The sequence below is a fragment of the Octopus bimaculoides genome, chromosome 2 (genome assembly GCF_046866305.1).
Source record: "Octopus bimaculoides isolate indiv1 chromosome 2, ASM4686630v1, whole genome shotgun sequence".
NCBI lineage: Eukaryota > Metazoa > Mollusca > Cephalopoda > Octopoda > Octopodidae > Octopus > Octopus bimaculoides.
Window position 1 is genome coordinate 64,223,385 of NC_142929.1, and position 23,505 is coordinate 64,246,889.

Genomic DNA, 23,505 nt, shown 5'->3' on the forward strand with positions numbered 1-23,505 from the left:
TTTTCGTTTATATAGAAAGGATTGAGGTAACTCCTCCTGAAGATATAGCGTCAAAATTAAAAGAAGAGTGCCATTTGCTATCTCGTGAACAATATTTCGACATCTTTTAATTTTGACGCTATATCTTCAGGAGGAGTTACCTCAATCCTTTCTATATAAACGAAAATGAAGTAGATTGACAAATTTATTTTTTGAACCAGTGGAAGACACGCAAGATGTCGAAATATTGTTCACGAGATAGCAAATGGCACTCTTCTTTTAATTTTGACGCTATATCTTCAGGAGGAGTTACCTCAATCCTTTCTATATAAACGAAAATGAAGTAGATTGACAAATTTATTTTTTGAACCAGTGGAAGACACGCAAGATGTCGAAATATTGTTCACGAGATAGCAAATGGCACTCTTCTTTTAATTTTGACGCTATATCTTCAGGAGGAGTTACCTCAATCCTTTCTATTTAAATAATAATAATAATAATAATAAACAACATCCATTCATGAATTTATTATTTTTTTTTTTTTTAAATACATATTTTACCTGTAAATTTGCGTGTGTAAACTGGGAATGCATACAATGAGTATCTCTGCCCCAGGTGTACGGAAACCACTCGGCAAGAAATGGAAGAAAATTTAAAGAAAGAAGAAAAAAAACTTAATAATAATAATAATAATAATAATAATAATAATGAAACTGTGACCGGAAAAGATGATGTAACAGTACTCGGGGACATGCTAATAAACACCGATAATAAAATCATGGCAAACAGGCCGGACATAATCATCAAAGATGGGAAGAATAAAAATGCTTAATGATAGATGTGACAGTACCATCAGAGAGAAATGTGTCCATTAAAGTTGAGAAGTTATTTAAGTACAAAGACCTAGAAATAGAAGTGACTAAGATGTGGGGAATGAAAAGCAGCACAGCACCAGTGGTGATTGGAGCGTTACGGCTAGTTAAAAAGAGCCTTGATAAGCAGCTCAACAAACTCCCTTGCAGTGTTAACGTGGGTGAACTTCAGAAAATGCTGTTGCTAGGTTCCGCACACATTTTACGCCGTGTACTCTCCATGAGATGAGGACCTGCTGTGACCCTAGGGTCAAGGGATGACCCCGTTTCAGCAGAAGACAACGGACCATATCTTATTTTAAAATTATAATAATAATAATAATAATAATAATAATAATAATAATAATAATAATAATAATAATAATAATAATAATTCGTGAGCTGCTGATTTTCAATAACATGCACCACCCAAAGGCAGAAGCAGATCCTCTTTACTTTCCCGGAGCCCAAGGAGGTCGAGGTTTGATCGAATCTAAAATCTCTTACAAAACCACCACATTTAGACTGGCTCAATATATCGAAACATCTAACGATTAGATGCTAAATCTCGTTAAAAATCATGAGGAGAAAGAAGTTTTATTCCTCATGAAGGATAGAAGAAAATATTGCTATTGAGTTGATGCATAATACCCAGGTTAAACAGCATGATAGAAGTGTGGCAACTGTTGTTGCAAAGAAGGTGAAATCATTTGCAAAGATGATAGGAGGAGGAGGAGGAGGAGGAGGAGGAGGAAGAGCAGGAGCAGGAGGAGGAGGAAGAGCAGGAGCAGGAGCAGGAGCAGGAGGAAGAAGAAGCAGAAGAAGAAGAAGAAGAAGAAGAAGAAGAAGAAGAAGAAGAAGAAGAAGAAGAAGAAGAAGAAGAAGAAGCTTGCAGTATAATCAAAAGGCAAAAACAATTGCGGGCAACAGTCCCGAAGATAAAAATTAACCTAACCGGGTTAATAACGTGTATGTGTGTGTCTTCGTATAATATTTGAAGGGGAAATCAGCTCGGGTCTAAATGTTTTGATAGATCCGAATAGACTGACTCAAGAAAATGCATTTTCAGAACGAAAGAAAATATCAGAAACTGAAGTAAAAAATGAAAGAAAAATAGAATGCTTCGGATTAGATAAATGCGCCATGGCAATCTTTAAGAGAGAAATATTAATTACAAAGATTAATATCATGCCAGATACAAAACTGAGTTAATAGAATGTGACTATAAAATTGCTTCGGATTCAATGTTTGAGAAAGTACACGATACTCAAGTACATAAAATAAAAGAATGGGAGAATTATTTTATATGCACTAGACTAATAGTGACGTAGAACTTAATGGGTAAAAATAATAAAGTAATAGGCATCAATATCATATTTCTCTTAATATGTTATAGATATAACATTCCAATTGGAAAGTAGACAGAAATAATTACTTTTAGAAGATACAATGCAAGTTCAAATATAGAAAGTATAAATTTACCCTGAATATTGTGTGGCAGTGGCCTCGTGCAACCAGAAAACAGTTATGACATATCCATTGTGGGATATGTCATAAGTATATCTATTAACCCTTGATTATAAACTACAGTCTGGGTATTACTATAAACTACATCCAGTAGTAGGATAATGGGGCCATGGTTCCGGGTTCAGTCCTACTGCGTGGGACCTTCGGCAAGTGTCTTCTACTATAGGCGGCGAGCTGGCAGAAACGTTAGCATGCCGGGCGAAATGCTTAGCGGTATTTCGTTTGGCGTTACGTTCTGAGTTCAAATTCCGCCGAGGTCGACTTTGCCTTTCATCCTTTTGAGGTCGATAAATTGAGTACCAGTTACGCACTGGGGTCGATGTAATCGACTTAATCCCTTTGTCTGTCTTTGTTTGTCCCCTCTACGTTTGGCCCCTTGTGGGCAATAAACAAATAAGTGTCTTCTACTATAGCCTCGGGCCGGCCAAAGCCTTGTCAGTGGATTTGGTAGAGGGAAACTGAAAAAAGCCTGTAGTATATATGTATATATATGTGAGTGTGTGTGTGTGTGTGCATGGTTGTGTGTCTGTGATTGTCCGCCCAACATCGCTTGACAACCGATGTTGGTGTGTTTACGTCCTCGTAACTTAGCGGTTCGACAAATAACCCGATAGCATAAGTACTAGGCTTACAAAGAATAAGTCCTGGGGTCGATTTGCTCGATTAAAGGCGGTGCTCCAGCATGGCCACAGTCAAATGACTGAAACAAGTAAAAGAGCAAAAGAGTAAATTAAATAGTTTCCCACAAAAATGGGAAATACTTCTTTTACTTCTTTTACTTGTTTCAGTCATTTTGACTGTAGCCATGCTGGAGCACCGCCCTTTAGTCCAGCAAGTCGACTCTAGTACTTATTCTATCGGTCTCTTTTGTCGAACCGCTAAGTTACGAGAACGTAAACACACCCGCATCGGTTGTCAAGTGATGTTGGGACACACACACACAAACATACACACACACACACACAAACATACATACACACACACGCACGCACGCACACACACACACACACACAAACATACATACACACACACACACTAACATACATACACACACACACGCACACACACACATGTATATATATATATATATAAGACGGGCTTCTTTCAGTTTCCGTCTACCAAATCCACTCACAAGGCTTTGGTCGGCCCGAGGCTATAGTAGAAGACACTTGCCGAAGGTCCCACGCAGTGGGACTGAACCCGGAACCATGTGGTTGGTAAGCAAGCTACTTACCACTCAGCCACTCCTGCGCCTATAAAAAATTTCCCTCTTGAAGAGGACAATAGTTCACTAACAAAGTCCAAATCCCACTCCCGTTAGGAAGAGGGGTACAAAAATTAGTCCAAAAAGACTACACACAGTTTGACAAAACAACGTTCATAAAAATGCCACAATGGTCAACAAATACTGGTCAATAAGTCCTTCTCCTTTAGTTATACCCCGGTAAAACCGGGAAATAATTCAACAATGTTCAACAATAAACTTTAACGTTCAACAAATAACAATAACAATTCCAAACGGTAATCTAACGTTTTCAACAACAGCCGCAAAAAAGGTTTACCAGCAGCGAGGAAGACACGTCTGACAAAAATTCAGGAAGCAAGCTTCTTACAATACAGCCACGCCTGTTCATATATATGTGTGGAGATTTGTACATACACACTCACATATACACGCACATACCTACATACATACATACATACATACATGTGAAAGAGACAGTGCGATATAGATATATACATATATGTATAAAACGTTTTTATAGATCTCAAAGGGCAGATGTTTGTGTGTGAGATGTGTGGGGTCGGGGGTGCACGTGTGTGTGTGTGCGCGTGTGATTGAGTGAGTGAGTAAGAGAGAGAGAGTACATGAGTGAGTGAATGAGTGAGTGAGTGAGTGCGTGAGTGAGTGAGTCAGTCAGTTAGTGAGGAAGTGAGTGAGCGGGTGAGTGAGTGAGTGTGTGAATATGTGTATGTGTATGCACGTCTAGTAGATAGTGGAGACGAGTAGAAGAATGAAAAATGGAAGACAGAGCGAATGATGAAAGGGTATATTTAGATTTATTATTGTAGAATTGTAAAATCAATTTTTTGTTATTGGCCGGGGGAGAGAAATTTTCTTTTCAGTTTGTCAGCAAAGTAAAGTGTGGAACATACGCTTTGTCATTTGACAGAAGAATATTTCGATCGATACAGAGAATAACGTTGAGAATGGTAGCAGGCCGTAAGGTAAAAATATCACTTCTGCCATGATCAATTACTGTCCAAGAATGTTTCCAAGCAACTTGGATCAATAATTCGTGTGATTGCGGTAAATACATTTTTTATTGTTTTCCTTCTTTCTCTCTTTATTTCTTTGTTTCTCTGTTTGATTTTCTTCTAGATCATAATAAAATGGTCCTTTGGGAGTCAGATGTGGATTCACCGTTTTTGGTCCGGGAAGAATTTTTTTTTTCTTTGTCAACTTGTTATGAAGAAAGAAAATAAGAATCAAAAATGACAATAATTAAATAATATAACAATTAAAAAGAGTAAAAACATTACAACAGCAGCTTCTTCTGAGAATAATGCTGATGGTGGTGGTGACGGTGGTGGTGGTAATATTAATCCTTTCTACTAAAGGCCTGAGATTTGAGGGAGCGGACAGTTCGATTACATCACCCAAGTGTTTCACTGGTACTTAATTTATGGACAACAAAAGGATGAAAAGCAAACTCGACCTCGGTGGAATTTGAATTTAGAACGTGAAGCGGGACGAAATGCCACTAAATAAATTGTCCGAAGTGCTAATAATTCTGGCAGCTTGCTGCTTTAACAATAATAATAATAACAACAACAACAACAAAAACAACAACAACAACAACAACAATAATAATAATAATAATAATAATAATAATAATAATAATAATAATAATAATAATAATAATAAATAATAATAATAGAAATTGTCCTGATGCAATATCAGGCAGCAGCTCTTATAGCTTCTGATCTTAACTGACAGGAAGTGTTATAATGTAAATTGTTTTGTCTTGCTATAAAAGATGGGCTACAGTAGATATTCTGCTCAATACCACAGATTTGCTTTCAGTTGTTTGACCCTACCAGTTGAGCATGTCCCTTAGTGGCTGACGATATGCGCATCTCTGATCACTAGTAGAAGTAGTAGGAGACCATCATAGCCATGTGTTGAGAGGAATTCTTTGGGGTCTGGATAATTCACCTTTGGAAACATGGGTCTTTTGTTCAACAACCTTAAACTACCCTTATTCAGGGACCTTTTGAGTGGTATGGGCTATTCAACCTGAAGAAAATTCTAACTGGACCCACCTACAAGGTTATACGCTGTCTATTTCGATATATGAGATCACTATGCCGCACATATATGGTTGTGATGCATGTGCCTGATGTACCCTTATCAGACGGGTAGTCATGATGGGTATACTGGGCTCGTATATTTTGTCCCAGTATCACTATGATGACATGCACTGCTCTCTCACTCAATAATAATAATAATAATAATAATAATAATAATAATAATAATAATAATAATCTTGTTAAAAAGTTCAACAATGACACTGGGATGAAGCCACTTTTGTAAGAGGCAAGCTCAAGCAGACAGTTTCCATTGGAATAGATTCCGACTCTACCATCAAGAAATTTGACACAAAGGGAACTTGACATAACAAATACCTGGGGAGAAACGAAGGAGATGGTATACAACATGACACTTATGAAGGAAAAAATAGGAAAGTAGTAATACATACTAAAAGTAGGCACATACTAAAAACTGAACAAAACTCCAATAATCGCATCGAAGTCATTAACAACCTGGCACTTACAGTATTCCAATATAGTTTTAACATCACTACCTGGAATCTTACAGAGCTCCAACGCCTGGACAGGAAGACAAGAATGCTACTAACATCTAAGAATATGCACCACCCAAAAGCAGATGCTGATCGTCCGTACAAACCTAGAAGTAATGGGGAAGAGGAATGATGCAGGTAGGACTGTGCTATAAGACCTCTACAATAGCAATGAACAGGTGCTTATCTACTACAGAAGACTGGACGCTGCGGATTGTGTGAAAACATGGAAGAAGCAAAAAATCACATTCTACTGTCAAGAAGCTTGCAAATTCCCAAGAGAACTTGGCATTAACGCTGAAATAGTTGAGGAACCTGAAACCACTGCCACAAAATAAGCAAAATGGATCAAGCAGACTGCAAAAACGGACGGGAAACAATAAATAGAGGAGCGGTGGAGCCAGAAGCCTCTGCATGGACAGTATATACTTCAAAGTCGAAATGCTGATGCAGACCAAGCAGCAACCCATCAATGCCTGAGAAGTTCAAGGTGGAAAGCAGACTGAAGGCTTCATATTGACAGCACAAGACCAAATCTTACTTACAAGAAACTGTCAGACTATATACATACACACACATATATATATATATATATATATATATATATATATATATATATATATATATATATATATATATGGTGGTTGTCTACTCCTTAAACAGAGTTTGACCACCTCCTGCACCTACACCTTAGCCCTTTCATGGCGTCTGATGTGAATAATGAAAAACATATCCCCCCTGTGCGGTCCATGGGAGGGGCAAAAACATATTCAAGACTTCATGCATCGCATGCAATTTTCGGGATACAGCCAGAAAGATAGAATCCGGGTATACAGAGGAGCTAACAAGAAATTTGAGGAGATTGTTGTCAAAGATACAAATGGAACACAACCTAGATACCGTAACAAACAGTGGAATAGACTACAAAGGATTAGTAACAAAACAAACAAAAAGACCACGTGGTACAATACCGACAAGTTCCAGGGAGTAATGTTTGTGGACGCCACGCCACACGGAGAACTGGCCCGCAGATTTCGAAAAATCCTCAAAAGTACCAAGTTGAGGATAAATGTTATAGAAAAACCAGGGAGATCAATTAGATCAATAATATGTAAAACATATCCCTTCAGAAGAACAAGGTGTGTTGAGAAGAGTTGCATTGTGTGCAAAAATAGTCCTGGTGCCAACTGCAAAGCCAGAAATGTAGTCTACAAAATAAGCTGTATGGATGGTGAGTGTAAAAACAGAAACACCACATACATAGGTGAGACGGCAAGAAGTTTGGCTGAGCGTGTAAACGAACATTGGAGGGACTATAATAATCAAAAACAAACCTCGGTGCTCTACCAGCATGCCAAAGAACAACATGGTGGTGTACTGGACAGAATTAACATAGAAATCCTGTCTAGACACCCCGGTGACGCTTCTTTGCGACAAATACAGGAGTCGGTCCTCATAACTGAAACGCAACCAATTTTAAACACCAAATACACGTAGATGAGGGCCTTACAATTGCCCGTGGTTGCATGTGTTGTTCACACATATGATGCGGAATATGAACGTAAATAATTTAATTAAAAAGTCTCTATCTGATCTGATATAAACGAAATTGTTACAAACACACATATGGACGCACATACTTACATATAAGCACGAACACATAAGTGCGTGCACACATATGAGCGTGCACACATACGAGCTTGCACACACTCACATGCTCATACCAAACAGTTTCGAAACAACGCCAAAACAACGCCAGATCATATATTCAAAATAAATGGAAGTGGAGAGACAAGTTACTGAAGAGATTGCAAGAGTGCAATGAAATAATTTAACAAAAAACTATATAAATTAATAAAGGACTGAACCAGTGCGTGTGTTTATTACCGGCATAATGCCTCTCCCAAGGTTTAATTGTATATATATATATATATATATATATATATATATATATATATATATATATATATATGTATGTATATATATATATATATATATATATATATATATATATATATATATATGTATGTATGTATGTATGTATATATATATATATATATATATATATATATATATATATATATATATATATATGTATGTATGTATATATATATATATATATATATATATATATATATATATATATATATATATATATATATATATATATATATATATATATATATATATATATATATATATATATATATATATATGTATATATATATATATATATATATATATATATATATATATATATATATATATATATATGTATATATATATATATATATATATATATATATATATTTATATATATGTATATGTATATATATATATCCGCGTACATATATAGCATATATGCATTCAATTATACTCACATCCAAAGATAAACACGTATGTGTACGCATGCACACAAGTGTAAGTGCATGTATATATGCATATTGACATACATATGATGCACAGGGCTTGTTAATTCATAGAATTTGAATGTCCTGGCCTCTTTGCATAAATAGTACATGAATGGCTTTTTTTTCTGTTATTAAGAAGGTCTTCCTGGCAAGAAGGATTTCCGCTGCTTCGCTTAAATACAAACAGTAGCTACATCTACAAAGAATAGACATGTGTGTGTGTGTGTGTGTGTGTGTGTGTGTGTGTGTGTGTGTGTGTGTGTGTGTGTGTGTGTGTGTGTATGTGTGTGTGTGTGTGTGTGTGTGTGTGTGTGTGTGTGTGTGTGCATTTTATTGGCTTGTTAATTCTGTCAGGACGCACTTCCAATCCGGTGTTCCTAGCGAAAAATACCAGTCTAATGTGCCAAGAAGATATGCTTGTGTTAACCTGCGATTCTCTAAAACCTTTGTGCTACATATTTAGACCACTCTTTTAATGTTATTTGAAAATACTGACACAACCTCTATTGTAAGTTCTTGTGAAAGCAGCAACTCTTTCGGTCTTGTAGAAGTAGTGTTCCTTGAATATATCGAAAGAAAATGTGTTTGATTGTGGCTGCAACTCTTCTTCCTCATAATTTTTAATGTTGTCTTGGGTTTTAGCTTTAACTCAAGCAATTGTTAACCACTTTATTTTGTTTTTAGCTGTTACCCAAATAAGGACTTTTCTTGACATCATTTTAATGTTGTGTTCTGTAGCTCAAGATTTAGCTTGGACTTCACAATTTTGGTGTTGTTGAATTATGGTTGTTGTTGTTGTTATCGTGTCAGTAACTAATCGCCCTGAATCACTCGTAAGTTTTGTTTTAACTATCTCCATGGAACCTATTCTAAAATGTTTTTTCCGTTGTGTATTTCGTAAGGTTCCAACGATTCTGTAAAGCTTCTCATCTCCATTGTAATTTTACGAATTAGATTGTAAATTGCGATTATTTTAATGAAATTTACTCATTCCTTTTAGAATTTAAAATAAAGATATACGTGGTGATTTTGGCGAAAAGCCAAAGGTGTGAATTTACAGAGTAACCCACTTAACCAAAACATTACTGCTATCATTGCCGAACGAAACCTAATCCAACAATAGCAACAACAAAATCAATCATGAATATGAAACATCAAGTTTAATGTAAACAACAAAAATAAGAATGAGAAACGGAAAGCGAAATAATAATTGTCGTTTCAACACACCTGCAAATTCCAGTAACGCAACTACAACTACCAATTCCAACTCCATCACTGCTAACATTAACGTTAACACAATAACAAAGAAAGACACTGCGATTGACAAATCGACTGTTAACGGGTTTGGCAGATGGAAGAAATGTTTTATCCAACCGGGTTTAAAACATGGTAAAACCTACTTACGATGACTGGAAAATACATAACATTTAATATGCCAGAATTCATCTGACTAGAAACAAATTTCAACACTGTCATTATGAAAAGGAAAGCTGGAAAACAAAGCAAGCGACACATGAATTATTTCATGAAATTTATGGGAATGTGGAAAGTGAAGATCGATTAGTATGAGAATACGTCTAGCAATATTTTCTTCTCTGATCATACTATATGGTAGATTAAACTATCATTTCTCTACGCTTCCATCTTTTGCGTTTAATTAGTATGAGTTCAATATAATTCAAGCTCTCATTGAAGTTTCACATCGCTAATGCATGATCTTGTACAGGACAGCCGTATAGGATATTGCTTCACTGAAATAAAGGGAGCGAAATGCGTTTACTAATTATGTTGGTGATGTGCTTCATAACTGATGCTAGATGCATCGAACTTGTATTAATGTAAATGATTTTTTTCATTTGGTTTACAAAAGAGACGGCACTATTTGAGCTAACTGACATGTTAATATTCAAGTAGGTTACAGTTTTAAGGTTGGTATAAGCGGTAAACTTTTCGCTAAGTTGTGTGAACATCCGAAATGAATTTTTTCCTAATTATATTTATATCGAGTCCACATTTTTTTGTGTACTGCCTCTAATTCTTCATCCTTGTATAGTCCTATCTTAACTTTTCTATATCACAGCTTAGCATATATAAGAACAGACCAACTAAAACTATGATTCCAGCCCCGTCCTACCGATGTAGAAATGTTAATAACCATTATTTTTTGCTCAAAAGTAGATTTCGTGCGTTCATAATTAAATTAATATCAGAATCGGTGATTGTGATGTATATCTTACTTCACTTGAGGGTCTGCGGCCGAGTTTAGAGACAATATAAAAATAAATACGTTTAAGCTGACCGACTTAGAATGCATTTTGAATTTGATTAAATAATATTTTCATAATTGCAAATTTCTTGTAAAAATTTGTTTGTATCAATATTAGGTCGTCAAGTATGAAATTTGTTAAAAAGAAAAAAGTTTGCTAATGTTTTATGAATACAAGGAATAGTCTTATTCACCAAAGTGTGCACCCATATTGTCAATACACGTTTGCTATTTCAGCGGTAGCCTGTCCAGCCCGGAACTGTAAATATCTGACAATCTAGAGTCAATAAAATCTTGGAAGGCCTGTTATACAGCATCGTCGGAATTAATTTTTTTTCCTATCAAAAAGTTATCCAAATTCTGGAAGAAGTGGTCGTCAGTGGGAGCAAGATCAGGTAATTATGATGGATGATAGAGAACTTCTAACTCCAACTCCTGTAGTTTCGCCAATGTCATTTTTGCGATGTGTGGTCTGGCGTTGTCTTGCAATATAATAGGAGTGGATCTGTTGACTAATCTAGGCTGTTTTCTGTAAGTTTCTGCATCATTTGGTCCAGTTGGCTGCAGTATACTTCGGCCGTGATTGATGAGCCAGGTTTAATGAAATCATAATGGAACACACCTGCGCCAGACCACCAAACACACACTATCGGCTTCTTTTGATGAATTTTGCTTTTTGGACTGGGTTTTGGTGGCTCGTCTTTGTCCAACCATTGTGCTGAATGTTTACGGCTATTGTATTGGATCCATTTCTCATCACATGTTACAGTTCGATTCAAAAATGATTCCTTTTTGTGACGAAAAAGTAGCATAATGCAGGCTTCCGAATGTTGCTGTTTATGATTTTCACTCAGTTCATGTGGAACCCACTTACCCAACTTTTTCACTTCACCAATTTGAACTAGGTGAGTCGATTTGTTTGCTTGCTAACACCAAACAACAACGATAATTCACGGGCACTTTGAGATGGATCTGACGCGACCGTAGCTTTCAGTTCGTCATTATCCACCTTTGTTTCTGATCGACCGCGTTGCTTATTTGTGAGGTCAAAGTTACCAGAACGAAATTTTGCAAATCAATTTGATACTTCTGCTGCATAATAACATTAGGATGTGGTCCTGTATTTCCAAGAAAGAACTGTACGAATTTCCAACGATGTATAACAACGTCCGACAGTCTGATCAGTCCCGTAATATATATATATATGTATGTGTGTGTGTGTGTGTGTGTCCATACCGTTGTGATCAGTCCGATACTTGGACATGTATAATTACTATTCATATGAAGGTAACATTTGAATATCAGAAAAGTTTGAGCTACGTGGTGCGGTAAGATTTATACGAATATTTCTATATTAGCGTTTCAAATATTACATATATAGCAGCATAAATTGTACAGTTGTAGAATTAAAAACAACATTAAAACGAAAGTATAAAGAAGCTGTGAACAACCTTGAATTCTGACAAAATTTTGTAACTTTTAAAGGAGATTATTGTCCAATTTGAAAATCAAATACAAGTGTCAGTGAATGAACAAAATCATCATGGCTAAACGTACAAGTGTCCTTCGACCAAATACCGTGACTACAATCATTGTATACAATCGACCTACGATCTTAAAAACATATGAAGCATAAGTACAATCTGAACATCAAAGTTCGGTTTTACGCAAAAGCTTAAAAATTTGCTGATTCCCCATCACCCAGAATTAGATTTTTTCCCAAAAATATTTAAATAAACATGCAAAACGTATCATTAGATGTAAACTGATACATCTAGCGGAAATGTCTGATTCAAAGCAGGCTGGCACTATAAAGCATTGAAGATAATCATCCCACTGCTTGACAAACAGAACGATCAGCTAAATCTAGCAGTAAACAACACAGCAACCATTTAGCTTAAATCCATTCCTAAACTGTACAAACAGGAGAACACCAAAAACCTGTGGATGCCTTACAAGTAATCTGAAATGCTATATTTCAACAGGTCCACAACCTTAATTTGAATGACAGACCATACAACACCAGTATAAGTAAAGAACCTAGTAAATTAGAATTAGCGGCAGTAAACAAATTAGCAAACAAATTTCTGAAGACTACACAATCCAGAGGTATCAAAGCAACATACGAAACCATTAATCTTTTGATATACATCTTTTGATATACATCAGAGCTGAAGCCATGCAATCGAGATTCAAAGCGTGAACCAGCATGGACATGTAAGTTAAAAAATAAAATTTATTCTTGTAATAAGGTATCTCACTGACTATTGTAGTAATGAAATGTAACACGGAAAACAAATTCGCACAACACCAGGAAGACCTCAGAGAAAAACTAGAGAGAAAATTTGGTGATACAGAATTCAAAATTCTAAACTCCAAACTGCACCAGCTGAAAAAGCTAAAATATAAAACTACAGTATATAAACGGTAAATGCTCAACAAATTACTTGCTAGGGATCCCAAGTCAGCTTATCGCAGTTTCAATGCAAAAGGCTCAATTTCCATAAAATACACACCTACAAAAGATCAGGTTGAGGACTATTGGAGATTTGTATGGGAAATGCATGATGAATTAATAAAACAAGTTGTATGGCTAAAAGAACAGAAGCAGGACTACTGCCTGTATGTCCATCAAAAGCAATATGAAATAAACTACATAAAGGTAATTAAAGAAATGGATCCAAGTATACCTCCCATCTTTTCTTTGACGACAACCTGAAACTGCTTGAGTCTCAACTATCGACTACTTAAAAACAACTGGATCTCGTAATCCAATTTTCTGTAGACATTGGAATGAAATTTGGTCAGATTCAATATGCAGTTTTGACAATAAAACTAGGAAAATTTGTACCCACCTCTGAAAAACCAAAACATGATCGGCTTGACAATAAAAACTTTCAGTTAGGTGACAATTATAGGTATCTTGGACAAGACGAGAATGTCAGATATGGCCCATAGATAAGAAGAAGACCAAGAATAATACCTCGGGAGAGTAAAGACAATATGGTCATCTCGACTCTTATCTTACAACACGCCTATTGCCAACAACATCATTGAAGTACCTGTCCTCACATCTACATTTAGCCTTCTGAACTGGTCACTGCAAGAACTCAGTGAGATAGATGTTCGAACTCACAAACTGCTCGGTGTTACAGAAAACTTCAGCATTAATGGAAATGTAAGCAGGCTATACAAGGATGGCAACTGTAGTCTCAAACCTGTATTGATATCATTTGACTCACGTATTGTAATTCTGAGGCAACATCTGCAACAGAGGAAAGAGACTATCTTGCCCAATTTTGTGACTATGGAATCAACATAATTAGGGTAGCTTAAAACTTGAAGGTTGGTTTAGAAATAAGAATTGATACATATCTCTCCCCAAGGAGCATTGGTAAAATCTATTTATCATAAGACCAGAATAAAAACAATGAACCAGTTCACTGAGAAGATAGTACGTACGTACTTGGCATGTAGATCACAAACTATAGGAAGGATTAATCATGGCAAAAGTTTGGCATAGAGAACCGATTATTTTATGACATACCACTTCGAAGGCTACCTCCATGCAATTCAAGAACAAGAGAACCCCATGAAACGTCGACAGCATAGAAAACAGAAGACGTTGACACACAACAAATGTAGGCTGTGCAAGACTATGATTCAAGACATCAACCACATTATAGCCAAACTGCGAGAGAATGTCTTTTAGATATTCTCTTTCTACGAGGCCTGATGCGATGCAATCTGGAATAGGATAATAAAAATTAAAATACCTACCAAATTTATTCGACGAGAAAGAGAACACACATACACACACACAAACACACATACATATATATACACATATGTTCATTCAATTTACTTCGCTATCAATAGATTTGTCCAAGATTACTCTCTCCGTAATGCTTTTTTTTTATAATCTACACATTTGATTATTAATAATCAGCTCATAAATGTGGCTTAAAAGACATTACCCAAAGATTCTCGGAAGGAGAAACTATTAATAATTATATAAATTGAATGGCTATCAGTTGATTAATATATTATAGACTATACATTCTAGTATATTTACCGAATACCTTTTGCTTTAGTCAAAATTATTCCTATTACACGCACACGGATAATAAGCATTTTCTAATTACACATATGTTTATGTATGTATGTATGTATGTATGTATGTATGTGTATGTATATGCGCGTATATATATATATATACATATATATATATATATATATATATATATATATATATATATATATATATATATATATATATATATATATATATATATAGGGAGACAGATTGACAAACAGTTATTTACTGAGATATTTTACAGTTCTGCATCTTAGTTTAACGTGCACACACACATACATACACATATGTTTATAAAGGGACACTCCGTCGGTTATGATGACGAAGGTCCCAGCTGATACGGTCAACAGAACAGCTTTCTCGTGAAGTTAACGTGCAAGTAGCTGAACACTCCACAGACACGTGTACCCTTAACGTAGTTCTCAGGGAGATTCAACGTCAGACAGGCTGGCCCTTTGAAATACAGACACTACTCATGTTTGCTAGCTTATGGACTGCAGCAATGTGAAATAAAGTTTCTTGCTCAACAACACAACGTGTCGCCGGGAATTGAACTCACGACCTTACGATCGTGAGCCGAATGCCCTAACCAATAAGCCACGCGCCTTCATATGTTTATATGTTTATAATTCATATGTGTGTGTATACATACATATATATATGTATGAAAACATACGTATATATATCTATACATACATACATACATACATGCATACATGGATGCATGTATACATACATACATACATACATAAATACATACATACATACATACATACATACATACGTATAGGATTGAGATGCACATTTATGTAAACAATACAGAGTAAAGAACTCAATACAAGTGTGTAGATAATGCTACGAAATATATTTTAAATTGAATTACATAAATTTTGTGTGTTTCACTTTTTCTCCCATTCTGATATGAAAGAATTTCATATTCATAAACGATTGAAATATTAATAAAATAACAAAATCCCTTGAAAATGCACTATAATATTATCCATCCTTATTTAGAGTGTGTTATGTTATTTTTCATTATTGTACAATGCCTGTGTCTGTGCCACGACGGTTTATCATTTTGACATTGGACGGGGAAAGTAAAGAATATTCGATATTCTATAACAAATGAAAATATTTTTAGAGCATAAATTAGTAAATCATATAAATATTCTCCCTGTGTCTCTCCATCTCTTTTAGGTAAGCATCATATTATTATACTGCGGAGGGAGCTACTCTGCAGCGAAGTTCTCATATAAAATATACTTAAAACACTTTCATCTCTGTCTGTTTTTTTCTCTGTAAATAATGTGTGTGTGTGTGTGTGTGTGTGTGTGTGTGTGTGTGTGTGTGTGTGTGTGTGTGTGTGTGTGTGTGTGTGTGTGATGTTTGAACGTATGCGCGGAATATTGAATACGAGTGTGAAAATATACAATAATACAAGTATACTTTCCGATAGAAATGGATTCATCATTTCTTCTGAGAAGTCTTCAGCCTAATATTGTTAACAGGCTGGACAAAATGCTTTGCAGTATTTCGTCCGTCTTTACGTTCTGAATTCAAATTTCGCCATGGTCGACTTTGCTTTTCATGCTTTTGGGATCAATAAAATATGTATCAGCTGAACAGCGGGTATATGTAATAGACCTGTCCTATCCCACGAAATTTATGTCCCTAACCAAAATTTGAAACCAGTATTTATCATCCGTGTGTGATAGATAAAATTAATATCGAGCGATATATGTACTTACACTGGGACTTAAAGACTCATTAAATCAAATATGTTTGTTTCCTAATTATGCGTATCTGGGAATTTATATTATTTATAACGAATTTTTTGTCATTTAAACCTACTTTGTTTCGATGCGTCACGATAATAGTGTACTACTTTTGAAAGTAAGACCTCCCGGATGAATTACTAGATAACCGTATCCTAAAATTGTTCATTAAATTATCAACAATGATAGTCGAGGGAATATCAGTAGTCTTTCTGCGCCATAAATTTTTTTAGTTGATTTCTTAATAGAGGAGTATTAATGTTGTTAAATCTGAAGTATACCAAAAACAATGACAAATTATATAAGTTTGTTTAGACTGTAATTTTTAGGTTCAAGACTTCTAAGAAGAGATTGTTTTTCTTCTCTGTATAAACGTGTACTATTGTATGTGTGCACACTCACATACAATAATCTGTGTATACGTTCAGAAATCACAAACATACACGCACTCACGTGCATTATTTACAGAAAAAGTGACAGACAGACAGAAGAGAGATGGAGAGATATATATATAGAGAGAGTGATAATATGAAAGATTCGTTTCTGAATGTTAGTCTGTATGTTGTAGGCAGCCATTTCTCCTAAAGAAACATTTTAAACACTGCAATTCTATAAATCATGTTATCGTCTTGCCCTATAAAAGACACATCTATATCTATTTCTCTGCTACTTTAAAAACATGTCCTCCTCTACTGACATTTATGCATTTTCACCACAACCAGAGTTTGCCCTTTTAGCTTCATTCTAACTGTACTTTGCCCTGAGGAAGCGTGTTCAGGAATTATTTATTAAAATCACTGATCATTCTACGTATAAATAAATAATATCGTCAGAAAATCTATATATTCTCCTTGGCAACCGCAATGGCTTTGCGAAAGAGGGAAATGGTGTAGGAATAAAGTAAAGAAACAAAGAAAAGATAAAGAATAAGAAATAATTATCTCACTAAGTCGAAATTCGTACAAACAGAACAAAATAGATTAGACTAGATTTAATTCTCAAATAGATGAGAACTAAATCTTGTCTAATCTATTTTGTCTGTATAAACTTTAGTAGAAACTGGGTTATTGTGATCTATATTGTGCAATATAGCAGGATCTAATCGCAGTAAAGCACAGAGATGTGATATTAATTAAAATGCACATGGTGATAATTGAAATTGCGCCAAAACCTTTTCATCACATTTGGAAGGTCGTAACATCATAATTCTTGCGTGATTTCTTTATGTAAATCTTCCCTTTTTGCAGTGCTGTTAACTTCTCTTACGAAACAGTTACTTTATTTCTTTGAAACATTGCGGAATCTATGTAATGCATAATGATTAGCAAGAGCTACAGTGTCTACAGGGAAATATACTTTCCTAATCATTCCTTGTGTAAGAGTTCAGCGCTGTCATCTACTTTATTCATGACAAATCTGAATAATGTAGAAACAAACAAAAACTACATAAAATAATCCTTTCCACTAGGGGAACTAAACTTGAAATAATTTTGAGGGAGGTGACTAGTCGATTTCGGTACTCAGCTGATACTTAGTTTATCGACCCTGAAAGGATGAAAAGCAAAGTCGACCTCTGAGAAACTTGAGCTCAGAAAGTAAGGACGGACGACATACCACTAAGCATTTTATCTGACATACAATTGATTCTGCCAGCTCGCTGCCTTAGTAAATACGTACAATAATGGCTTCAAATTTTGGTACAAAGCTAACAATTTCGGGGGAGGCGGTAAGTCGATTAGATCGATCCTAGTGATCAACTAATACTTATTTTATCGACCTCAGAGGGTTGAAGGGCAAAGTCGACCTCGGCGAAATTTGAATTGAGAACGTAAAGTCGGACGAAATGCCACAAAGCATTTTACCCGGCATGCTAAAATAATGAAAATATTTGTAATTATATAAAACAAGATAGTACTTATGCAGTTATTCGGACAGCTAAAACAGCAGCCTGATCTTTCACATTTCATTTCATTCTCTTAAAAATGTAATAACGTTTCGAGTACTTCATATATGCATACACTTTTACTGAAAACTAGAGTAAAAAAACAATATTGGGTCTTTAAATAAATAAGTAAATAAATAAATAAATAAAAGACTATAGTAGGATAGAAAAATAACAAATAAATGAAACGAATTATACAAAAGAAATTCATAAATAAGAAAATAAATAACGTAAAATAACTTTTTAACAGAGAAATTGTAATATTAGAATTTCATTACTAAAAAAAGGCCTGAACCAAGTCTGAGTTGATTTCATACAGAAAATTGCCATATCAGTTCCCTTCGCATTAGGTCGTATAAATAATTTTATGTTGCTAACAGCTATTTGGAACAGCAATTACACGGTAGACGAGTTTACAATGTGTTAGGTCAAGTGCTCTATTCTTCAACCAAATCTTCATCTTTTAATTTCTCTAAGTTAACGAACCACAGAAAGAGCTCCTATGTGGTTATTGAATCTGCTAGAAATAGCAACCAATTTTCCCTCCCACATCACGCTAGAGTCTTATAAATGTAATAGCATTGTGGATAATGTAGTACTAAATAAACAATGACGGAAGAAAAAGAGCGTTTACCAGAGCTGTATGAATATGCTTATTCAGTGTGCACACATATACTACTACTACTACTACTACTACTACTACTACTACTACTACTACTGCTGCTGCTGCTGCTACTGCTGCTGCTGCTACGGCTGCTGCTGCTGCTGCTACCAGCAACAAGAACAACATCCCACACCGTTAGGATTAGTGCTACTTCACGTACTGCAGTTAGATTTTTTTTGCAGCAATCACTTTCAACTATATTGCAACTATGTGTGTGTGTGTGTGTGTGTGTGCGCGCGCGCGTATACATTTATATATATATAACCTTATTTTTACATCTACATATATATACATATATGCATATATATATATGTGTGTATATATAACCTTATTTTTATATATATACATATATATATGTATATATATAAAAATAAGGTTTTATATATATATATATATATATATATATATATATATATATATATGTGTGTGTGTGTGTGTGTGTGTGTGTGTGTGTGTGTGTGTGTGTGTGTATGTATAAAGAGAGAAAAGGATAACGAGAACAATGGCAAAGTTAGAAATATATTTTATGGATAAAGTCTTACAGCGGTTAAATTATATTTCTAACTTTGCCATTGTTCTCTTTATCCTTTTCTCTCTTTATACATACACACGCTAATACACGACCTATGTTATAATCCCCACTCTTGTTTATACAACGAATGGGGCAAAACTAGCCGGTATACAGCACTTAGTCGGTATTACCTGTATCTTTGGGTTTGTTTGAATCCATATATATATATATATATATATATATATAAATACAAAAATGGGACAAAGACGCAAAACATCCAGACAGTTAGGTGATACAAAAAAAGGGGACAACAAAACATCCAGACAGACGATACAAAGAAAACAAGGACGGGTCATTCGGAGTTTTCTATCCTCAGTCGAGTTCCAGATAATCTTTGCAATTTCGGCTGGTTATACTGGAGATTGCTCCAATCTGGCCAGCCCCAAGGAAAAACTAAGCTAAGAGCACTAGATTCCTTGGAAGAAAGCAGCGAATATATACAAAAACGAGGACGAAAAAAGATAGAGAAATGTTCCACAAATACAAATGTAATTAATAGGATATAACAATAGGTGTTTTTTAACTAAGGACGAATTAAATTAAACTGGCGTGTGCGGAAGTAAGGGCTTACGGCAGGGACATGGAGTTTATCAGGCACAGGGAGCAATATAGATGTTGCACGAATGGTAGTCGACCCAAGAAGGAAGGGTCAGGCCAGGCCGAACACCGGTCACGTGGGGAGAGAAGAGAGAGAGAGGTAGAGGCAAAGGGATAGAAGAATTAAGGGGGGGGAAGAAAAATGAAAGAGACGCAGTGAAGTGAAATAAGAGGGAAAGGGAGCATGAAGAGAATGCCAGGGAATGTGAGAGATGGGGAACGAAAGAACGAACAGTGGAATGAACGAAGCGTGAAATGAACGAAGTGTGAAATGAACGAAGTGTGAAAGGGCCACGTTCCCCGTTTGGCTGAGAATGGTACAAAAATAAGGTTATACATACATATATATATATATATATATATATATATATATATATATATATATATATGTATATATATATATACGTATGTATGTATGTATATATAACCTTATTTTGTTCCATTCTCAGCCCAAACGGGAACGTAAAACTCTTAGTAACAGTTTTTGTGATGTCTTTGCAGCTTTATTAATATATATATATATATATATATATATATATATATATACATATATACATCTACACACACTTATTTACTTACATATGCTCATGTGCGTAGTTACACGCTCACACACACATCTACACATACTGGTATACACACCTATATGTATACATGTGCGTATGTGTTTGTGTGTGTGCGCGCGCGCGTATTCTCCGCCTTTGTATATATTCACAGTTTCACTATGGCGCTTTCACCTATTTAAGCTTTTCAAACGTTTAGCAGCAGATTATGTCTAGTTTATTTTGTGCACCTTGATTTAAATTTCATAGCAATCTTAAACATGGGAATTATACTGTTTTTCAAATTAATGTCTTTCTAAATAGTAAATCAATAATGTAACGCTGCAATAGGGATGGAACTATCTAAATCTTCTCTTTGCTGATGGTTCTATAATTTATATTTTCATTGATGAATTGCGCTTTGTTGCTTAACAACACAATTAACTCTACTCGCTTTCAAGTAATGACGAGATCAATGTTGTCATGTTGACTTAGTCAAACTAATCCCCACAGGTTTCTCAAAAACTTTAAACGAGTAAGAGACAGTGTTAAATGTTAATTGTATTTTCCGCTTAGTTAAAAATCACACGAGTGAATTGAAACTTAACACTTGCGTTATTACTTTTGAACTTAGTTCTGTTTCTCAAGAAAAATAACTTCAAGGAAATTTCTGTGTCAGAAAAATTCTTCATTCGCCTGTCCTCGGATGCGTCTAGGAATAACTGAAACGTCATTTTTTGTCAAAACGCTAGAGGCTTGGTGTCTTTCTAAATGTCTCCTCACTCCGTCTAGCCCTGAGTTATTCAGACACTTCAGCATCTTTTCGTTTGAAACTACAAGTAGATCGCTCAGCATCAAGGCTTTCCCTTGACTCTTGATAAGTGATGCACACTTTGCGGTGTTATCTTCTTTGAATCACTACTAATTTTTGAGCATTCTCTAGTGCTAAAATACTCTAATAATGGTGAGTAGAATAGGTCTTTGAATGCTACCTATTCTTCTTTTAAATGAGTATGAGAGCGGTTGGAGCTTCTAGGTTTGCGCCCCTCGTGCTCTCTACCATAAAAGAAAACACCCGCTGGTGTTTATCCTTCTGTCCGCAGACTGGATGTGAACAGTGAAACTGGACATGAGGATTCTGTGGACTGAATTGAGGCTCATCATAGCGAAATTTCATATTTATTATCCTTATACAGCTGTATCACATAAGGTATGCATACAATGGTAAATCCAACTATTCTTTAATGATTATAGGGTTATTATCTGAGAGTATTTGACTTTTCCATTATTATCTAAATTACCTTAACCATGTGGTTTCTTACTGATACTTTACACTTTTATGAGCAGCAAGACATATTACAATTACTAGCTAGTATGTTACAAAATAACATTGATTTCTGACATAGGCTGAGGGACTTAAAAATGATGGAAAAATGATAGCTGATTACACTGATCGAATACATGGTTGGTGCTGTATTTTATCTCCATGATTAAAGATGAAAAGCAGTTTCAATATACTGCATGGCATTATTTCTGTCAGGTTGATTCTAATAATCCTTCACTCCATCACAAAATAATATTTATTTCTTAGACAGGCAAAAACTATATACTTCATGTTATATTTTGTGTAACCATAAAGGCTGAGAAGCAAAATTGACATCGGTAAGATTTCACTCAGAACATAACTAACTAAATACAACAAGGTATTCTATTCTACGTTAGTAAGGTTTTATCTACCCATTTCCTCATTGCAAAATAATATTACAAAACCTTCATGGTCCAGAAATGTTATATAAATCTTTAATTATCTTTGGATTAAATCTATCGTCAGAAATCAATCTCTCTGAACAGAGAGCCAGCCTATCGCAGAAAATATTCCTAGATTTGATAGAATTCCTCGAAGGAAATGTAGATTAAACCGTCAAACAATAAGCGCAGAGAAATGAAGAGAGGTATGAAGTAAACTGGCACTTCAATATCTTAAATAGTCACTTTCTCTTCCCAAATACTTTATTACAGATTGTTTCATTCTCTTTAGCATACAGTATCCTAGATCCGTAGCTTAAATAGATCGTTATTCTATCAGTGATTCAGTGTATGATTACATTGTTTGATTTTTCAAGACAACCCTGCCAAACTTGTCTTACCAGCCATATTAAATTTGGAACGCTGATGTTTAAAGCATTGAATGCTATCCAATTTCTTTTGCATTAATCAAACGCAAGCACTGATTGATTCACTTAGTGAAGGTTAATCGTACAATTAGAAATTCTAGATTTGTCTTCCTCAAAAGGCCGACTTTCATTGAAAACTATAATTTATTTTTAGATGTAGTATTATGTGAAATTATCCTTACACTTTAGAAGGCATAATCAGTTATAGAAGGCTAGCTGCGGTTTATTCTTTGTAACTATTCTTAAA

The 23,505-nt window shown here is 35.1% G+C and overlaps 1 protein-coding gene across 1 annotated transcript in view; it reads right to left on the minus strand.

The window, feature by feature from the left end:
- Positions 1-4,399: 4,399 nt before the first annotated feature.
- Positions 4,400-23,505, minus strand: part of LOC106872621 (glutathione peroxidase) — a 129,003-nt gene continuing 109,897 nt past the window's right edge. Inside the window, exon 4 of the mRNA XM_052977462.2 lies at positions 4,400-4,821. The gene's annotated coding sequence lies outside the window, so the exon portion shown is untranslated. The remainder of the gene's footprint in view (positions 4,822-23,505) is intronic.